This window comes from Dermacentor variabilis, unplaced genomic scaffold (genome assembly GCF_050947875.1).
Source record: "Dermacentor variabilis isolate Ectoservices unplaced genomic scaffold, ASM5094787v1 scaffold_14, whole genome shotgun sequence".
Classification (NCBI taxonomy): Eukaryota; Metazoa; Arthropoda; class Arachnida; order Ixodida; family Ixodidae; genus Dermacentor; species Dermacentor variabilis.
The window spans coordinates 14,702,236-14,721,465 of record NW_027460302.1 but is presented as its reverse complement, the minus strand read 5'-3'; positions in this window follow the sequence as shown (position 1 = coordinate 14,721,465).

Here is a 19,230-nt window from a genome sequence, read left to right as displayed (position 1 = left end):
AAAAGCAGCATGTGCGTGCTTAACTTGTGGTTTGGCAGAAAAAAAGCGTCCGCGTCTACCAAAAGATCCATGTGCATGCATAACAAGTTGTTTACCACAAATCGATGCGCGTGTGCTGAAAAGAGCAGCAAGGGCGTGCTTAGCGCGTGGTTTGTTAGAAGTCCTCATGCGCGCTCTGCCAAAAGCAGCATATGCACACATAACTTGTGGTTTGGCAGAAAACAACGTGCGCGTCTACGGAAAGATGCGTGAGCATGCTTAACAAGATGTTTACCACAAGTGGATGCGTGTGTGCTGAAAAGAGCTGCATGGGCGTGAATAGCACGTGGTTTTGTAGAAATCCACGTCCGCGCTCTGCCAAAAAAAGCATGTGCATGCTTACCTTGTGGTTTGGCAAAAAACAACGTCCGCGTCTTCCAAAAGATGCATGTGCATGCTTAACGGGTGGTTAACCACAAATCGATGCGCTGGTGCTGAAAAGAGCAGCATGGGCGTGCTTGGCACGTCGTTTGGCAGAAGTCCACGTGCGCACTCTGCCAAAAGCAGCATGTGCATGCGTAACTTGTTGTTTGGCAGAAAACAACGTGCGCGTCTACCAAAAGATGCATGTGCATGCTTAACAAGTGGTTAACCACAAATCGATGCGCGGGTGCTGAAAAGAGCAGCATGGGCGTGCTTGGCACGTGGTTTAATAGAAATCCACATGCGCGCTCAGCCAAAGGCAGCATGTGCATGCATAACTTGGGGTTTGGCAGAAAGCAACGTGCGCGTCTACCAAAAGATGCATCTGCATGCTTAACAAGTTGTTTACCAGAAATCGATGCGCGCGTGCTGAAAAGAGCAGCAAGGGCGTGCTTAGCGCGTGGTTTGTTAGAAGTCCTCATGCGCGCTCCGCCAAAAGCAGCATATGCACACATAACTTGTGGTTTGGCAGAAAACAACGTGCGCGTCTACGGAAAGATGCGTGAGCTTGCTTAACAAGATGTTTACCACAAGTGGATGCGCGTGTGCTGAAAAGAGCTGCATGGGCGTGAATAGCACGTGGTTTGGTAGAAATCCACGTCCGCGCTCTGCCAAAAGCGGCATGTGCATGCATAACTTGTGGTTTGGCAGAAAACAATGTGCGCGTCTACGGAAAGATGCATGTGCATGCTTAACAAGGAGTTTGGCACTAATCGATGCGCGTGTGCTGAAAACAGCAGCATGGGCGTGCTAAGCACGTGGTTTTGTAGAAATCCACGTCCGCGCTCTGCCAAAAGCAGCATGTGCATGCTTACCTTGTGGTTTGGCAAAAAACAACGTCCGCGTCTTCCAAAAGATGCATGTGCATGCTTAACGGGTGGTTAACCACAAATCGATGCGCTGGTGCTGAAAAGAGCAGCATGGGCGTGCTTGGCACGTCGTTTGGCAGAAGTCCACGTGCGCGCTCTGCCAAAAGGTGCATGTGCATGCTTAACTTGTGGTTTCGCAGAAAACAACGTCCGCGTCTACCAAAAGATGCAAGTGCATGCTTAACAAGTTGTTTACCACAAATCGATGCGCGTGTGATGAAAAGAGCAGCATGGGCGTGCTTAGCACGTGGTTTGGTAGAAATCCACGTGCGCACTCTGCCAAAAGCAGCATGTGCATGCACAACTTGTTGTTTGGCAGAAAACAACGTGCGCGTCTACCAAAAGATGCATGTGCATGCTTAACAAGTGGTTAACCACAAATCGATGCGCGGGTGCTGAAAAGAGCAGCATGGGCGTGCTTGGCACGTGGTTTAATAGAAATCCACATGCGCGCTCAGCCAAACGCAGCATGTGCATGCATAACTTGGGGTTTGGCAGAAAGCAGCGTGCGCGTCTACCAAAAGATGCATCTGCATGCTTAACAAGTTGTTTACCAGAAATCGATGCGCGCGCGCTGAAAAGAGCAGCAAGGGCGTGCTTAGCGCGTGGTTTGTTAGAACTCCTCATGCGCGCTCTGCCAAAAGCAGCATATGCACACATAACTTGTGGTTTGGCAGAAAACAACGTGCGCGTCTACGGAAAGATGCGTGAGCATGCTTAACAAGATGTTTACCACAAGTGGATGCGCGTGAGCTGAAAAGAGCAGCATGGGCGTGCTATGCACGTGGCTTGGTAGAAATCCACATGCGCGCTCTGCCCAAAGCAGCATATGCAAGCATATCTTGTCGTTTGGCAGAAAACAACGTGCGCATTTACTGAAAGATGCGCGTGCATGCTTTACAAATGGTTTGGCACAAATCGATGCGCGTATGCTGAAAATAGCAGCATGGGCGTGCTTGGCACGTCGTTTGGCAGAAGTCCACGTGCGCGCTCTGCCAAAAGGTGCATGTGCATGCTTAACTTGTGGTTTCGCAGAAAACAACGTCCGCGTCTACCAAAAGATGCATGTGCATGTTTAACACGTTGTTTACCACAAATCGATGCGCGTGTGCTGAAAAGAGCAGCATGGGCGTGCTTAGCACGTGGTTTGGTAGAAATCCACTTGCGCGCTCTGCCAACAGCAGCATCTGCATGCATAACTTGTGGTTTGGCAGAAAACAACGTCCGCGTCTACCGAAAGATGCATGTGCATGCTTAAAAAGTTGTTTACTACAAATCCATGCGCGTGTGCTGAAAAGAGCAGCATGGGCGTGCTTGGCACGTCGTTTGGCAGAAGTCCACGTGCGCGCTCTGCCAAAAGGTGCATGTGCATGCTCAACTTGTGGTTTCGCAAAAAACAACGTCCGCGTCTACCAGAAGATGCATGTGCATGTTTAACACGTTTTTTACCACAAATCGATGCGCGTGTGCTGAAAAGAGCAGCATGGGCGGGCTTAGCACGTGGTTTGGTAGAAATCCACGTGCGCGCTCTGCCAAAAGGTGCATGTGCATTCTTAACTTGTGGTTTCGCAGAAAACAACGTCCGCGTCTAGCCAAAGATGCATCTGCATGTTTAACACGTTGTTTACCACAAATCGATGCGCGTGTGCTGAAAAGAGCAGCATGGGCGTGCATAGCACGTGGTTTGGTAGAAATCCACGTCCGCGGTCTGCCAAAAGCGGCATGTCCATGCTTAACTTGTGGTTTTGCAGAAAACAACGTCCGCGTCTACCGAAAGATGCATGTGCATGCTTAAAAAGTTGTTTACTACAAATCCATGCGCGTGTGCTGAAAAGAGCAGCATGGGCGTGCTTGGCACGTCGTTTGGCAGAAGTCCACGTGCGCGCTCTGCCAAAAGGTGCATGTGCATGCTCAACTTGTGGTTTCGCAGAAAACAACGTCCGCGTCTACCAAAAGATGCATGTGCATGTTTAACACGTTGTTTACCACAAATCGATGCGCGTGTGCTGAAAAGAGCAGCATGGGCGTGCTTAGCACGTGGTTTGGTAGAAATCCACATGCGCGCTCTGCCCAAAGCAGCATATGCAAGCATAAGTTGTGGTTTGGCAGAAAACAACGTGCGCATCTACGGAACGATGCGTGTGCATGCTTAACAAGTGGTTTGGCACAAATCGATGCGCGTGTGCTGAAAAGAGCAGCACGGGCGTACTTAGCATGTCGTTTGGTAGAAATCCACGTGAGTGCTCTGCCAAAAGCTGCATGTGTATGCTTAGCTTGTGGTTTTGCAGAAAACAACGTCCGCGTCTACCTAAAGATGCATGTGCATGCTTAAAAAGTTGTTTACCAGAAACCGGTGCGCGCGTGCTGAAAAGAGCAGCAAGGGCGTGCTTAGCGCGTGGTGTGGTGGAAATCCACATGCGCGCTCGGCCAAAAGCAGCATATGCACGCATAACTTGTGGTTTTGCAGAAAACAACGTGCGCGTCTACTGAAAAATTCATGTGCATGCTTAACAATTGGTTTGGCACAAATCGATGCGCGTGCGCCCAAAAGAGCAACATGGGCATGCTTAGCACGTCGTTTGGCAGAAATCCACGTGCGCGCTCTGCGAAAAGCAGCATGCACATGCTTAACTTGTGGTTTGGCAGAAAACAACGTCCGCGTCTACCAAAAGATGCATGTGCATGCTTAACAAGTGGTTTGGTACAAAGCGATGCACGTGTGCTGAAAAGAGCAGCATGGGCGTGCTTGGCACGTCGTTTGGCAGAAATCCACGCGCGCGCTCTGCCAAAAACTGCATGTGCACGCTGACCTTGTGGTTTGGCAGAAAACAACGTGCGCGTCTACGGAAAGATGCATGTGCATGCTTAACAAGTGGTTTGGCACTAATCGATGCGCGTGTGCTGAAAAGAGCAGCATGGGCGTGCTTAGCACGCCGTTTGGTAGAAATCCACGTGCGCGCTCTGCCAAAAGCTGCCTGTGCATGCTTATCTTGTGGTTTGGCAGAAAACAACGTCCGCGTCCTACAGAAAGATGCATGTGCATGCTTAACAAGTTGTTTACCACAAATCCATGCGCGTGTGCTGAAAAGTGCAGCAAGGGCGTGCTTAGCACGTGGTTTTGTAGAAATCCACATGCGCGCTCAGCCAAATGCAGCATATGCACGCATAACTTGTGGTTTTGCAGAAAATAACGTGCGCGTCTACTGAAAAATTCATGTGCATGCTTAACAATTGGTTTGGCACAAATCGATGCGCGTGCGCCCAAAAGAGCAACATGGGCATGCTTAGCACGTCGTTTGGCAGAAATCCACGTGCGCGCTCTGCGAAAAGCAGCATGCACATGCTTAACTTGTGGTTTGGCAGAAAACAACGTCCGCGTCTACCAAAAGATGCATGTGCATGCTTAACAAGTTGTTTACCACAAATCGATGCGCGTGTGCTGAAAAGAGCAGCATGGGCGTGCTTAGCACGTGGTTTGGTAGAAATGCACATGCGCGCTCTGCCCAAAGCAGCATATGCAAGCATAACTTGTCGTTTGGCAGAAAACAACGTGCGCATCTACTGTAAGATGCGCGTGCATGCTCTACAAATGGTTTGGCACAAATCGATGCGCGTGTGCTGAAAATAGCAGCATGGGCGTGCTTAGCACGCCGTTTTGTAGAAATCCACGTGCGCGCTCTGCCAAAAGCTGCATGTGCATGCTTAGCTTGTGGTTTGGCAGAAAACAACGTCCGCGTCTGCCGAAAGATGCATGTGCATGCTTAACAAGTTGTTTACCACAAATCCATGCGCGTGTGCTGAAAAGTGCAGCAAGGGCGTGCTTAGCACGTGGTTTGGTAGAAATCCACATGCGCGCTCGGCCAAAAGCAGCATATGCATGCATAACTTGTGGTTTGGCAGAAAACAACGTGCGCGTCTACGGAAAGATGCATGTGCATGCTTAACAAGTGGTTAACCACAAATGGATACGCGGGTGCTGAATAGAGCAGCATGGGCGTGCTTGGCACGTCGTTTGGCAGAAGTCCACGTCCGCGCTCAGCCAAAAGCTGCCTGTGCATGCTTATCTTGTGGTTTGGCAGAAAACAACGTGCGCACCTACTGAAAGATGCGCGTGCAAGCTTTACAAATGGTTTGGCACAAATCGATGCGCGTGTGCTGAAAATAGCAGCATGGGCGTGCTTAGCACGCCGTTTTGTAGAAATCCACGTGCGCGCTCTGCCAAAAGCTGCATGTGCATGCTTAGCTTGTGGTTCGGCAGAAAAAAACGTCCGCGTCTACCAAAAGATGCATCTGCATGCTTAACAAGTTGTTTACCAGAAATCGATGCGCGCGTGCAGAAAAGAGCAGCAAGGGCGTGCTTATCGCGTGGTTTGGTAGAAATCCACATGCGCGCTCGGCCAAAAGCACCATATGCACGCATAACTTGTGGTTTTGCAGAAAACAACGTGCGCGTCTACTGAAAAATTTATGTGCATGCTTAACAATTGGTTTGGCACAAATCGATGCGCGTGTGCCCCAAAGAGCAACATGGGCGTGCTTAGCACGTCGTTTGGCAGAAATCCACGTGCGCGCTCTGCGAAAAGCAGCATGCACATGCTTAACTTGTGGTTTGGCAGAAAACAACATCCGCGTCTACCAAAAGATGCATGTGCATGCTTAACAAGTGGTTTGGCACTAATCAATGCGCGTGTGCTGAAAAGAGCAGCATGGGCGTGCTTAGCACGCCGTTTGGTAGAAATCCACGTGCGCGCTCTGCCAAAAGCTGCCTGTGCATGCTTATGTTGTGGTTTGGCAGAAAACGACGTCCGCGTCCTACAGAAAGATGCATGTGCATGCTTAACAAGTTGTTTACCACAAATCCATGTGTGTGCTGAAAAGTGCAGCAAGGGCGTGCTTAGCACGCGGTTTGGTAGAAATCCACATGCGAGCTCTGCCAAAAGCAGCATATGCATGCATAACTTGTGGTTTGGCAGAAAACAACGTGCGCGTCTACGGAAAGATGCATGTGCATGCTTAACAAGTGGATAACCACAAATGGATGCGCGGGTGCTGAATAGAGCAGCATGGGCGTGCTTGGCACGTCGTTTGGCAGAAGTCCACGTGCGCGCTCTGCCAAAAGCAGCATATGCATGCATAACTTGTGGTTTGGCAGAAAACAACGTGCGCGTCTACGGAAAGATGCATGTGCATACTTAACAAGTGGATTGGTACTAATCGATGCGCGTGTGCTAAAAAGAGCAGCATGGGCGTGCTTAACACGTCGTTTGGCAGAAATCCACGTGCGCGCTCTGCGAAAAGCAGCATGTGCGTGCTTAACTTGTGGTTTGGCAGAAAAGAAACGTCCGCGTCTACCATAAGATCCATGTGCATACTTAACAAGTTGTTTACCACAAATCGATGCGCGTGTGCTGAAAAGAGCAGCAAGGGCGTGCTTAGCGCGTTGATTGGCAGAAATCCACATGCGCGCTCAGCCAAAGGCAGCATGTGCATGCATAACTTGTGGTTTGGCAGAAAACAACGTGCGCGTCTACCAAAAGATGCATGTGCATGCTAAACAAGTGGTTAACCACAAATCGATGCGCGGGTGTTGAATAGAGCAGCAAGGGCGTGCTTAGCACGTGGTTTGGTAGAAATCCTCATGCGCGCTCTGCCAACAGCAGCATCTGCATGCATAACTTTTGGTTTGGCAGAAAACAACGTGCGCGTCTACCAAAAGATGCATCTGCATGTTTAGAAAGTTGTTTACCGCAAGTCGATGCGCGTGTGCTGAAAAGAGCTGCATGGGCGTGCATAGCACGTGGTTTGGTAGAAATCCACGTCCGCGCTGTGTCAAAAGCGGCATGTGCATACATAACTTGTGGTTTGGCAGAAAACAATTTGCGCGTCTACGGAAAGATGCATGTGCATGCTTAACAAGTGGTTTGGCACTAATCGATGCGCGTGTGCTGAAAAGAGCAGCATGGGCGTGCTAAGCACGTGGTTTCGTAGAAATCCACGTCCGCACTCTGCCAAAAGCAGCATGTGCATGCTTATCTTGTGGTTTGGCAAAAAACAACGTCCGCGTCTACCAAAAGATGCAGTTGCATGCTTAACAAGTTGTTTAACCACAAATCGATGCTCGTGTTCTGAAAAGAGCAGCAAGGGCGTGCTTAGCACGTGGTTTATTAGAACTCCTCATGCGCGCTCTGCCAAAAGCAGCATATGCACGCATACCTTGTGGTTTGGTAGAAAACAACGTGCGCGTCTACGGAAAGATGCGTGAGCGTGATTAACAAGTTGTTTACCACAAGTCGATGCGCGTGTGCTGAAAAGAGCTGCATGGGCGTGCATAGCACGTGGTTTGGTAGAAATCCACGTCCGCGCTCTGCCAAAAGCGGCATGTGCATGCTTAACTTGTGGTTTTGCAGAAAACAACATCCGCGTCTACCGAAAGGTGCATGTGCATGCTTAATAAGTTGTTTACTACAAATCCATGCGCGTGTGCTGAAAAGAGCAGCATGAGCGTGCTTGGCACGTGGTTTAATAGAAATCCACGTGCGCGCTCTGCCAGAAGCAGCATGTGCATGCATAACTTGTTGTTTGGCAGAAAACAACGTCCGCGTCTACCGAAAGATGCATGTGCATGCTTAACAAGTTGTTTACTACAAATCCGTGCGCGTGTGCTAAAAAGACCAGCATGAGCGTGCTTGGCACGTGGTTTAATAGAAATCCACGTGCGCGTTCTGCCAAAAGCAGCATGTGCATGCATAACTTGTTGTTTGGCAGAAAACAACGTGCGCGTCTACCAAAAGATGCATGTGCATGCTTAACAAGTGGGTAACCACAAATCGGTGCGCGGGTGCTGAAAAGAGCAGCATGGCCGTGCTTGGCACGTCGTTTGGCAAAAGTCCACGGGCGCGCTCTGCCAAAAGGTGCATGTGCATGCTTAACTTGTGGTTTGGCAGAAAACAACGTCCGCGTCTACCAAAAGATGCATGTGCATGCTTAACAAGTGGTTTGGTACAAAGCGATGCGCGTGTCCTGAAAAGAGCAGCATGGGCGTGCTTGGCACGTCGTTAGGCAGACATCCATGCGCGCGCTCTGCCAAGAACTGCATGGGCATGCTTAGCTTGTGGTTTGGCAGAAAACAACGTGCGCGTCTACGGAAAGATGCATGTGCATGCTTAACAAGTGGTTTGGCACTAATCAATGCGCGTGTGCTGAAAAGAGCAGCATGGGCGTGCTTAGCACGCCGTTTGGTAGAAATGCACGTGCGCGCTCTGCCAAAAGCTGCCTGTGCATGCTTATCTTGTGGTTTGGCAGAAAACAACGTCCGCGTCCTACAGAAAGATGCATGTGCATGCTTAACAAGTTGTTTACCACAAATTCATGCGCGTGTGCTGAAAAGTGCAGCAAGGGCGTGCTTAGCACGTGGTTTGGTAGAAATCCACATGCGCGCTCTGCCAAAAGCAGCATATGCATGCATAACTTGTGGTTTGGCAGAAAACAACGTGCGCGTCTACGGAAAGATGCATGTGCATGCTTAACAAGTGGTTAACCACAAATGGATGCGCAGGTGCTGAATAGAGCAGCATGGGCGTGCTTGGCACGTCGTTTGGCAGAAATCCACGTGCGCGCTCTGCCAAAAGGTGCATGTGCATGCTTAACTTGTGGTTTGGCAGAAAACAACGTCCGCGTCTACCAAAAGATGCATGTGCATGCTTAACAAGTTGTTTACCACAAATCGATGCGTGTGTGTTGAAAAGAGCAGCATGGGCGTGCTTAGCACGTGGTTTGGTAGAAATCCACATGCGCGCTCTGCCCAAAGCAGCATATGCAACCATAACTTGTCGTTTGGCAGAAAACAACGTGCGCATCTACTGAAAGATGCGCGTGCATGCTTTACAAATGGTTTGGCACAAATCGATGCGCGTGTGCTGAAAATAGCAGCATGGGTGTACTTAGCATGCCGTTTTGTAGAAATCCACGTGCGCGCTCTGCCAAAAGCTGCATGTGCATGCTTAGCTTGTGGTTTGGCAGAAAACAACGTCCGCGTCTGCCGAAAGATGCATGTGCATGCTTAACAAGTTGTTTAACACAAATCCATGCGAGTGTGCTGAAAAGATCAGCAAGGGCGTGCTTAGCGCGTGGTTTGGTAGAAATCCTCATGCGCGCTCTGCCAACAGCAGCATCTGCATGCATAACTTATGGTTTGGCAGAAAACAACGTGCGCGTCTACCAAAAGATGCATCTGCATGCTTAGCAAGTTGTTTACCACAAGTCGATGCGCGTATGCTGAAAAGAGCTGCATGGGCGTGCATAGCACGTGGTTTGGTAGAAATCCACGTCCGCGCTCTGCCAAAAGCGGCATGTGCATGCATAACTTGTGGTTTGGCAGAAAACAATGTGCGCGTCTACGGAAAGATGCATGTGCATGCTTAACAAATGGTTTGGCACTAATCGATGCGCGTGTGCTGAAAAGAGCAGGATGGGCGTGCTAAGCATGTGGTTTGGTAGAAATCCACGTCCGCACTCTGCCAAAAGCACCATGTGCATGCTTATCTTGTGGTTCGGCAAAAAACAACGTCCGCGTCTACCAAAAGATGCAGTTGCATGCTTAACAAGTTGTTTAACCACAAATCGATGCTCGTGTTCTGAAAAGAGCAGCAAGGGCGTGCTTAGCACGTGGTTTGTTAGAACTCCTCATGCGCGCTCTGCCAAAAGCAGCATATGTACGCATACCTTGTGGTTTGGCAGAAAACAACGTGCGCGTCTACGGAAAGATGCGTGAGCGCCATTAACAAGTTGTTTACCACAAGTCGATGCGCGTGTGCTGACAAGAGCTGCATGGGCGTGCATAGCACGTGGTTTCGTAGAAATCCACGTCCGCGCTCTGCCAAAAGCGGCATGTGCATACTTAACTTATGGTTTTGCAGAAAACAGCGTGCGCGTCTACCGAAAGATGCATGTGCATGCTTAAAAAGTTGTTTACTACAAATCCATGCGCGTGTGCTGAAAAGAGCAGCATGAGCGTGCTTGTCACGTGGTTTAATAGAAATCCACGTGCGCGCTCTGAACAGAAGCAGCATGTGCATGCATAGCTTGTTGTTTCGCAGAAAACACAGTGCGCGTCTACCAATAGATGCATGTGCATGCTTAAAGGATGGTTAACCACAAATCGATGCGCGGGTGCTGAAAAGAGCAGCATGGGTGTGCTTGGCACGTCGTTTGGCAGACGTCCACGTGCGCGCTCTGCCAAAAGGTGCATGTGCATGCTTAACTTGTGGTTTCGCGGAAAACAACGTCCGCGTCTACCAAAAGATGCATGTGCATGTTTAACACGTTGTTTACCACAAATCGATGCGCGTGTGCTGAAAAGAGGAGCATGGGCGTGCTTAGCACGTGGTTTGGTAGAAATCCACATGCGCGCTCTGCCCAAAGCAGCATATGCAAGCATAAGTTGTGGTTTGGCAGAAAACAACGTTCGCATCTACGGAAAGATGCGTATGCATGCTTAACAAGTGGTTTGGCACAAATCGATGCCTGGGTGCTGAAAAGAGCAGCATGGGCGTGCTTGGCACGTCGTTTGGCAGAAGTCCACAGGCGCGCTCTGCCAAAAGGTGCATGTGCATGCTTAACTTGTGGTTTTGCAGAAAACAACGTCCACGTCTACCGAAAGGTGCATGTGCATGCTTAACAACTGGTTTGGCACAAATCGATGCGCGTGTGCCCAAAAGAGCAATATGGGCGTGCTTAGCACGTCGTTTGGCAGAAATCCACGTGCGCGCTCTGCGAAAAGCAGCATGCACATCCTTAACTTGTGGTTTGGCAGAAAACAACGTCCGCGTCTACCAAAAGATGCACGTGCATGCTTAACAACTGGTTTGGCACTAATCGATGCGCTTTTTCTGAAAAGAGCAGCATGGGCGTGCTTAGAACGCCATTTGGTGGAAATCCACGTGCGCGCTCTGCCAAAAGCTGCCTGTGCATGCTTATCTTGTGGTTTGGCAGAAAACAACGTCCGCGTGCTACAGAAAGATGCATGTGCATGCTTAACAAGTTGTTTACCACAAATCCATGCGCGTGTGCTGAAAAGTGCAGTAAGGGCGTGCTTAGCACGTGGTTTGGTAGAAATCCACATGCGCGCTCTGCCAAAAGCAGCATGTGCATGCATAACTTGTGGTTTGGCAGAAAACAACGTGCGCGTCTACGGAAAGATGCATGTGCATGCTTAACAAGTGGTTAACCACAAATGGATGCGCGTGTGCTGAAAAGAGCAGCATGGGCGTGCTATGCACGTGGCTTGGTAGAAATCCACATGCGCGCTCTGCCCAAAGCAGCATATGCAAGCATAACTTGTCGTTTGGCAGAAAACAACGTGCGCATCTACTGAAAGATGCGCGTGCATGCTTTACAAATGGTTTGGCACAAATCGATGCGCGTATGCTGAAAATAGCAGCATGGGCGTGCTTGGCACGTCGTTTGGCAGAAGTCCACGTGCGCGCTCTGCCAAAAGGTGCATGTGCATGCATAACTTGTGGTTTCGCAGAAAACAACGTCCGCGTCTACCAAAAGATGCATGTGCATGTTTAACACGTTGTTTACCACAAATCGATGCGCGTGTGCTGAAAAGAACAGCATGGGCGTGCTTAGCACGTGATTTGGTAGAAATCCACATGCGCGCTCTGCCAACAGCAGCATCTGCATGCATAACTTGTGGTTTGGCAGAAAACAACGTGCGCGTCTACCAAAAGATGCATGTGCATGTTTAACACGTTGTTTACCACAAATCGATGCGCGTGTGCTGAAAAGAGCAGCATGGGCGTGCTTAGCACGTGGTTTGGTAGAAATCCACATGCGCGCTCTGCCCAAAGCAGCATATGCAAGCATAAGTTGTGGTTTGGCAGAAAACAACGTGCGCATCTACGGAACGATGCGTCTGCATGCTTAACAAGTGGTTTGGCACAAATCGATGCGCGTGTGCTGAAAAGAGCAGCACGGGCGTACTTAGCATGTCGTTTGGTAGAAATCCACGTGAGTGCTCTGCCAAAAGCTGCATGTGTATGCTTAGCTTGTGGTTTTGCAGAAAACAACGTCCGCGTCTACCTAAAGATGCATGTGCATGCTTAAAAAGTTGTTTACCAGAAACCGGTGCGCGCGTGCTGAAAAGAGCAGCAAGGGCGTGCTTAGCGCGTGGTGTGGTGGAAATCCACATGTGCGCTCGGCCAAAAGCAGCATATGCACGCATAACTTGTGGTTTTGCAGAAAACAACGTGCGCGTCTACTGAAAAATTCATGTGCATGCTTAACAATTGGTTTGGCTCAAATCGATGCGCGTGTGCCCAAAAGAGCAACATGGGCATGCTTAGCACGTCGTTTCGCAGAAATCCACGTGCGCGCTCTGCGAAAAGCAGCATGCACATGCTTAACTTGTGGTTTGGCAGAAAACAACGTCCGCGTCTACCAAAAGATGCATGTGCATGCTTAACAAGTGGTTTGGTACAAAGCGATGCGCGTGTGCTGAAAAGAGCAGCATGGGCGTGCTTGGCACGTCGTTTGGCAGAAATCCACGCGCGCGCTCTGCCAAAAACTGCATGTGCACGCTTAGCTTGTGGTTTGGCAGAAAACAACGTGCGCGTCTACGGAAAGATGCATGTGCATGCTTAACAAGTGGTTTGGCACTAATCGATGCGCGTGTGCTGAAAAGAGCAGCATGGGCGTGCTTAGCACGCCGTTTGGTAGAAATCCACGAGCGCGCTCTGCCAAAAGCTGCCTGTGCATGCTTATCTTGTGGTTTGGCAGAAAACAACGTCCGCGTCCTACAGAAAGATGCATGTGCATGCTTAACAAGTTGTTTACCACAAATCCATGCGCGTGTGCTGAAAAGTGCAGCAAGGGCGTGCATAGCACGTGGTTTTGTAGAAATCCACATGCGCGCTCAGCCAAAAGCAGCATATGCACGCATAACTTGTGGTTTTGCAGAAAATAACGTGCGCGTCTACTGAAAAATTCATGTGCATGCTTAACAATTGGTTTGGCACAAATCGATGCGCGTGTGCCCAAAAGAGCAACATGGGCATGCTTAGCACGTCGTTTGGCAGAAATCCAAGTGCGCGCTCTGCGAAAAGCAGCATATGCACGCATACCTTGTGGTTTGGTAGAAAACAACGTGCGCGTCTACGGAAAGATGCGTGAGCGTGATTAACAAGTTGTTTACCACAAGTCGATGCGCGTGTGCTGAAAAGAGCTGCATGGGCGTGCATAGCACGTGGTTTGGTAGAAATCCACGTCCGCGCTCTGCCAAAAGCGGCATGTGCATGCTTAACTTGTGGTTTTGCAGAAAACAACATCCGCGTCTACCGAAAGGTGCATGTGCATGCTTAAAAAGTTGTTTACTACAAATCCATGCGCGTGTGCTGAAAAGAGCAGCATGAGCGTGCTTGGCGCGTGGTTTAATAGAAATTCACGTGCGCGCTCTGCCAGAAGCAGCATGTGCATGCATAACTTGTTGTTTGGCAGAAAACAACGTCCGCGTCTACCGAAAGATGCATGTGCATGCTTAACAAGTTGTTTACTACAAATCCGTGCGCGTGTGCTAAAAAGACCAGCATGAGCGTGCTTGGCACGTGGTTTAATAGAAATCGACGTGCGCGTTCTGCCAAAAGCAGCATGTGCATGCATAACTTGTTGTTTGGCAGAAAACAACGTGCGCGTCTACCAAAAGATGCATGTGCATGCTTAACAAGTGGGTAACCACAAATCGGTGCGCGGGTGCTGAAAAGAGCAGCATGGCCGTGCTTGGCACGTCGTTTGGCAAAAGTCCACGGGCGCGCTCTGCCAAAAGGTGCATGTGCATGCTTAACTTGTGGTTTGGCAGAAAACAACGTCCGCGTCTACCAAAAGATGCATGTGCATGCTTAACAAGTGGTTTGGTACAAAGCGATGCGCGTGTCCTGAAAAGAGCAGCATGGGCGTGCTTGGCACGTCGTTAGGCAGACATCCATGCGCGCGCTCTGCCAAGAACTGCATGTGCATGCTTAGCTTGTGGTTTGGCAGAAAACAACGTGCGCGTCTACGGAAAGATGCATGTGCATGCTTAACAAGTGGTTTGGCACTAATCAATGCGCGTGTGCTGAAAAGAGCAGCATGGGCGTGCTTAGCACGCCGTTTGGTAGAAATGCACGTGCGCGCTCTGCCAAAAGCTGCCTGTGCATGCTTATCTTGTGTTTGGCAGAAAACAACGTCCGCGTCCTACAGAAAGATGCATGTGGATGCTTAACAAGTTGTTTACCACAAATTCATGCGCGTGTGCTGAAAAGTGCAGCAAGGGCGTGCTTAGCACGTGGTTTGGTAGAAATCCACATGCGCGCTCTGCCAAAAGCAGCATATGCATGCATAACTTGTGGTTTGGCAGAAAACAACGTGCGCGTCTACGGAAAGATGCATGTGCATGCTTAACAAGTGGTTAACCACAAATGGATGCGCGGGTGCTGAATAGAGCAGCATGGGCGTGCTTGGCACGTCGTTTGGCAAAAATCCACGTGCGCGCTCTGCCAAAAGGTGCATGTGCATGCTTAATTTGTGGTTTGACAGAAAACAACGTCCGCGTCTACCAAAAGATGCATGTGCATGCTTAACAAGTTGTTTACCACAAATCGATGCGTGTGTGTTGAAAAGAGCAGCATGGGCGTGCTTAGCACGTGGTTTGGTAGAAATCCACATGCGCGCTCTGCCCAAAGCAGCATATGCAACCATAACTTGTCGTTTGGCAGAAAACAACGTGCGCATCTACTGAAAGATGCGCGTGCATGCTTTACAAATGGTTTGGCACAAATCGATGCGCGTGTGCTGAAAATAGCAGCATGGGTGTACTTAGCATGCCGTTTTGTAGAAATCCACGTGCGCGCTCTGCCAAAAGCTGCATGTGCATGCTTAGCTTGTGGTTTGGCAGAAAACAACGTCCGCGTCTGCCGAAAGATGCATGTGCATGCTTAACAAGTTGTTTAACACAAATCCATGCGAGTGTGCTGAAAAGATCAGCAAGGGCGTGCTTAGCGCGTGGTTTGGTAGAAATCCTCATGCGCGCTCTGCCAACAGCAGCATCTGCATGCATAACTTATGGTTTGGCAGAAAACAACGTGCGCGTCTACCAAAAGATGCATCTGCATGCTTAGCAAGTTGTTTACCACAAGTCGATGCGCGTATGCTGAAAAGAGCTGCATGGGCGTGCATAGCACGTGGTTTGGTAGAAATCCACGTCCGCGCTCTGCCAAAAGCGGCATGTGCATGCATAACTTGTGGTTTGGCAGAAAACAATGTGCGCGTCTACGGAAAGATGCATGTGCATGCTTAACAAATGGTTTGGCACTAATCGATGCGCGTGTGCTGAAAAGAGCAGGATGGGCGTGCTAAGCATGTGGTTTGGTAGAAATCCACGTCCGCACTCTGCCAAAAGCACCATGTGCATGCTTATCTTGTGGTTTGGCAAAAAACAACGTCCGCGTCTACCAAAAGATGCAGTTGCATGCTTAACAAGTTGTTTAACCACAAATCGATGCTCGTGTTCTGAAAAGAGCAGCAAGGGCGTGCTTAGCACGTGGTTTGTTAGAACTCCTCATGCGCGCTCTGCCAAAAGCAGCATATGTACGCATACCTTGTGGTTTGGCAGAAAACAACGTGCGCGTCTACGGAAAGATGCGTGAGCGCCATTAACAAGTTGTTTACCACAAGTCGATGCGCGTGTGCTGACAAGAGCTGCATGGGCGTGCATAGCACGTGGTTTCGTAGAAATCCACGTCCGCGCTCTGCCAAAAGCGGCATGTGCATACTTAACTTGTGGTTTTGCAGAAAACAACGTCCGCGTCTACCGAAAGATGCATGTGCATGCTTAAAAAGTTGTTTACTACAAATCCATGCGCGTGTGCTGAAAAGAGCAGCATGAGCGTGGTTGTCACGTGGTTTAATAGAAATCCACGTGCGCGCTCTGCCAGAAGCAGCATGTGCATGCATAGCTTGTTGTTTGGCAGAAAACACAGTGCGCGTCTACCAATAGATGCATGTGCATGCTTAAAGGGTGGTTAACCACAAATCGATGCGCGGGTGCTGAAAAGAGCAGCATGGGTGTGCTTGGCACGTCGTTTGGCAGACGTCCACGTGCGCGCTCTGCCAAAAGGTGCATGTGCATGCTTAACTTGTGGTTTCGCGGAAAACAACGTCCGCGTCTACCAAAAGATGCATGTGCATGTTTAACACGTTGTTTACCACAAATCGATGCGCGTGTGCTGAAAAGAGGAGCATGGGCGTGCTTAGCACGTGGTTTGGTAGAAATCCACATGCGCGCTCTGCCCAAAGCAGCATATGCAAGCATAAGTTGTGGTTTGGCAGAAAACAACGTTCGCATCTACGGAAAGATGCGTATGCATGCTTAACAAGTGGTTTGGCACAAATCGATGCCTGGGTGCTGAAAAGAGCAGCATGGGCGTGCTTGGCACGTCGTTTGGCAGAAGTCCACAGGCGCGCTCTGCCAAAAGGTGCATGTGCATGCTTAACTTGTGGTTTTGCAGAAAACAACGTCCACGTCTACCGAAAGATGCATGTGCATGCTTAACAACTGGTTTGGCACAAATCGATGCGCGTGTGCCCAAAAGAGCAATATGGGCGTGCTTAGCCCGTCGTTTGGCAGAAATCCACGTGCGCGCTCTGCGAAAAGCAGCATGCACATCCTTAACTTGTGGTTTGGCAGAAAACAACGTCCGCGTCTACCAAAAGATGCATGTGCATGCTTAACAACTGGTTTGGCACTAATCGATGCGCTTTTTCTGAAAAGAGCAGCATGGGCGTGCTTAGAACGCCATATGGTGGAAATCCACGTGCGCGCTCTGCCAAAAGCTGCCTGTGCATGCTTATCTTGTGGTTTGGCAGAAAACAACGTCCGCGTGCTACAGAAAGATGCATGTGCATGCTTAACAAGTTGTTTACCACAAATCCATGCGCGTGTGCTGAAAAGTGCAGTAAGGGCGTGCTTAGCACGTGGTTTGGTAGAAATCCACATGCGCGCTCTGCCAAAAGCAGCATGTGCATGCATAACTTGTGGTTTGGCAGAAAACAACGTGCGCGTCTACGGAAAGATGCATGTGCATGCTTAACAAGTGGTTAACCAGAAATGGATGCGCGTGTGCTGAAAAGAGCAGCATGGGCGTGCTATGCACGTGGCTTGGTAGAAATCCACATGCGCGCTCTGCCCAAAGCAGCATATGCAAGCATAACTTGTCGTTTGGCAGAAAACAACGTGCGCATCTACTGAAAGATGCGCGTGCATGCTTTACAAATGGTTTGGCACAAATCGATGCGCGTATGCTGAAAATAGCAGCATGGGCGTGCTTGGCACGTCGTTTGGCAGAAGTCCACGTGCGCGCTCTGCCAAAAGGTGCATGTGCATGCATAACTTGTGGTTTCGCAGAAAACAACGTCCGCGTCTACCAAAAGATGCATGTGCATGTTTAACACGTTGTTTACCACAAATCGATGCGCGTGTGCTGAAAAGAACAGCATGGGCGTGCTTAGCACGTGATTTGGTAGAAATCCACATGCGCGCTCTGCCAACAGCAGCATCTGCATGCATAACTTGTGGTTTGGCAGAAAACAACGTGCGCGTCTACCAAAAGATGCATGTGCATGTTTAACACGTTGTTTACCACAAATCGATGCGCGTGTGCTGAAAAGAGCAGCATGGGCGTGCTTAGCACGTGGTTTGGTAGAAATCCACATGCGCGCTCTGCCCAAAGCAGCATATGCAAGCATAAGTTGTGGTTTGGCAGAAAACAACGTGCGCATCTACGGAACGATGCGTCTGCATGCTTAACAAGTGGTTTGGCACAAATCGATGCGCGTGTGCTGAAAAGAGCAGCACGGGCGTACTTAGCATGTCGTTTGGTAGAAATCCACGTGAGTGCTCTGCCAAAAGCTGCATGTGTATGCTTAGCTTGTGGTTTTGCAGAAAACAACGTCCGCGTCTACCTAAAGATGCATGTGCATGCTTAAAAAGTTGTTTACCAGAAACCGGTGCGCGCGTGCTGAAAAGAGCAGCAAGGGCGTGCTTAGCGCGTGGTGTGGTGGAAATCCACATGTGGGCTCGGCCAAAAGCAGTATATGCACGCATAACTTGTGGTTTTGCAGAAAACAACGTGCGCGTCTACTGAAAAATTCATGTGCATGCTTAACAATTGGTTTGGCTCAAATCGATGCGCGTGTGCCCAAAAGAGCAACATGGGCATGCTTAGCACGTCGTTTCGCAGAAATCCACGTGCGCGCTCTGCGAAAAGCAGCATGCACATGCTTAACTTGTGGTTTGGCAGAAAACAACGTCCGCGTCTACCAAAAGATGCATGTGCATGCTTAACAAGTGGTTTGGTACAGAGCGATGCGCGTGTGCTGAAAAGAGCAGCATGGGCGTGCTTGGCACGTCGTTTGGCAGAAATCCACGCGCGCGCTCTGCCAAAAACTGCATGTGCACGCTTAGCTTGTGGTTTGGCAGAAAACAACGTGCGCGTCTACGGAAAGATGCATGTGCATGCTTAACAAGTGGTTTGGCACTAATCGATGCGCGTGTGCTGAAAAGAGCAGCATGGGCGTGCTTAGCACGCCGTTTGGTAGAAATCCACGAGCGCGCTCTGCCAAAAGCTGCCTGTGCATGCTTATCTTGTGGTTTGGCAGAAAACAACGTCCGCGTCCTACAGAAAGATGCATGTGCATGCTTAACAAGTTGTTTACCACAAATCCATGCGCGTGTGCTGAAAAGTGCAGCAAGGGCGTGCATAGCACGTGGTTTTGTAGAAATCCACATGCGCGCTCAGCCAAAAGCAGCATATGCACGCATAACTTGTGGTTTTGCAGAAAATAACGTGCGCGTCTACTGAAAAAT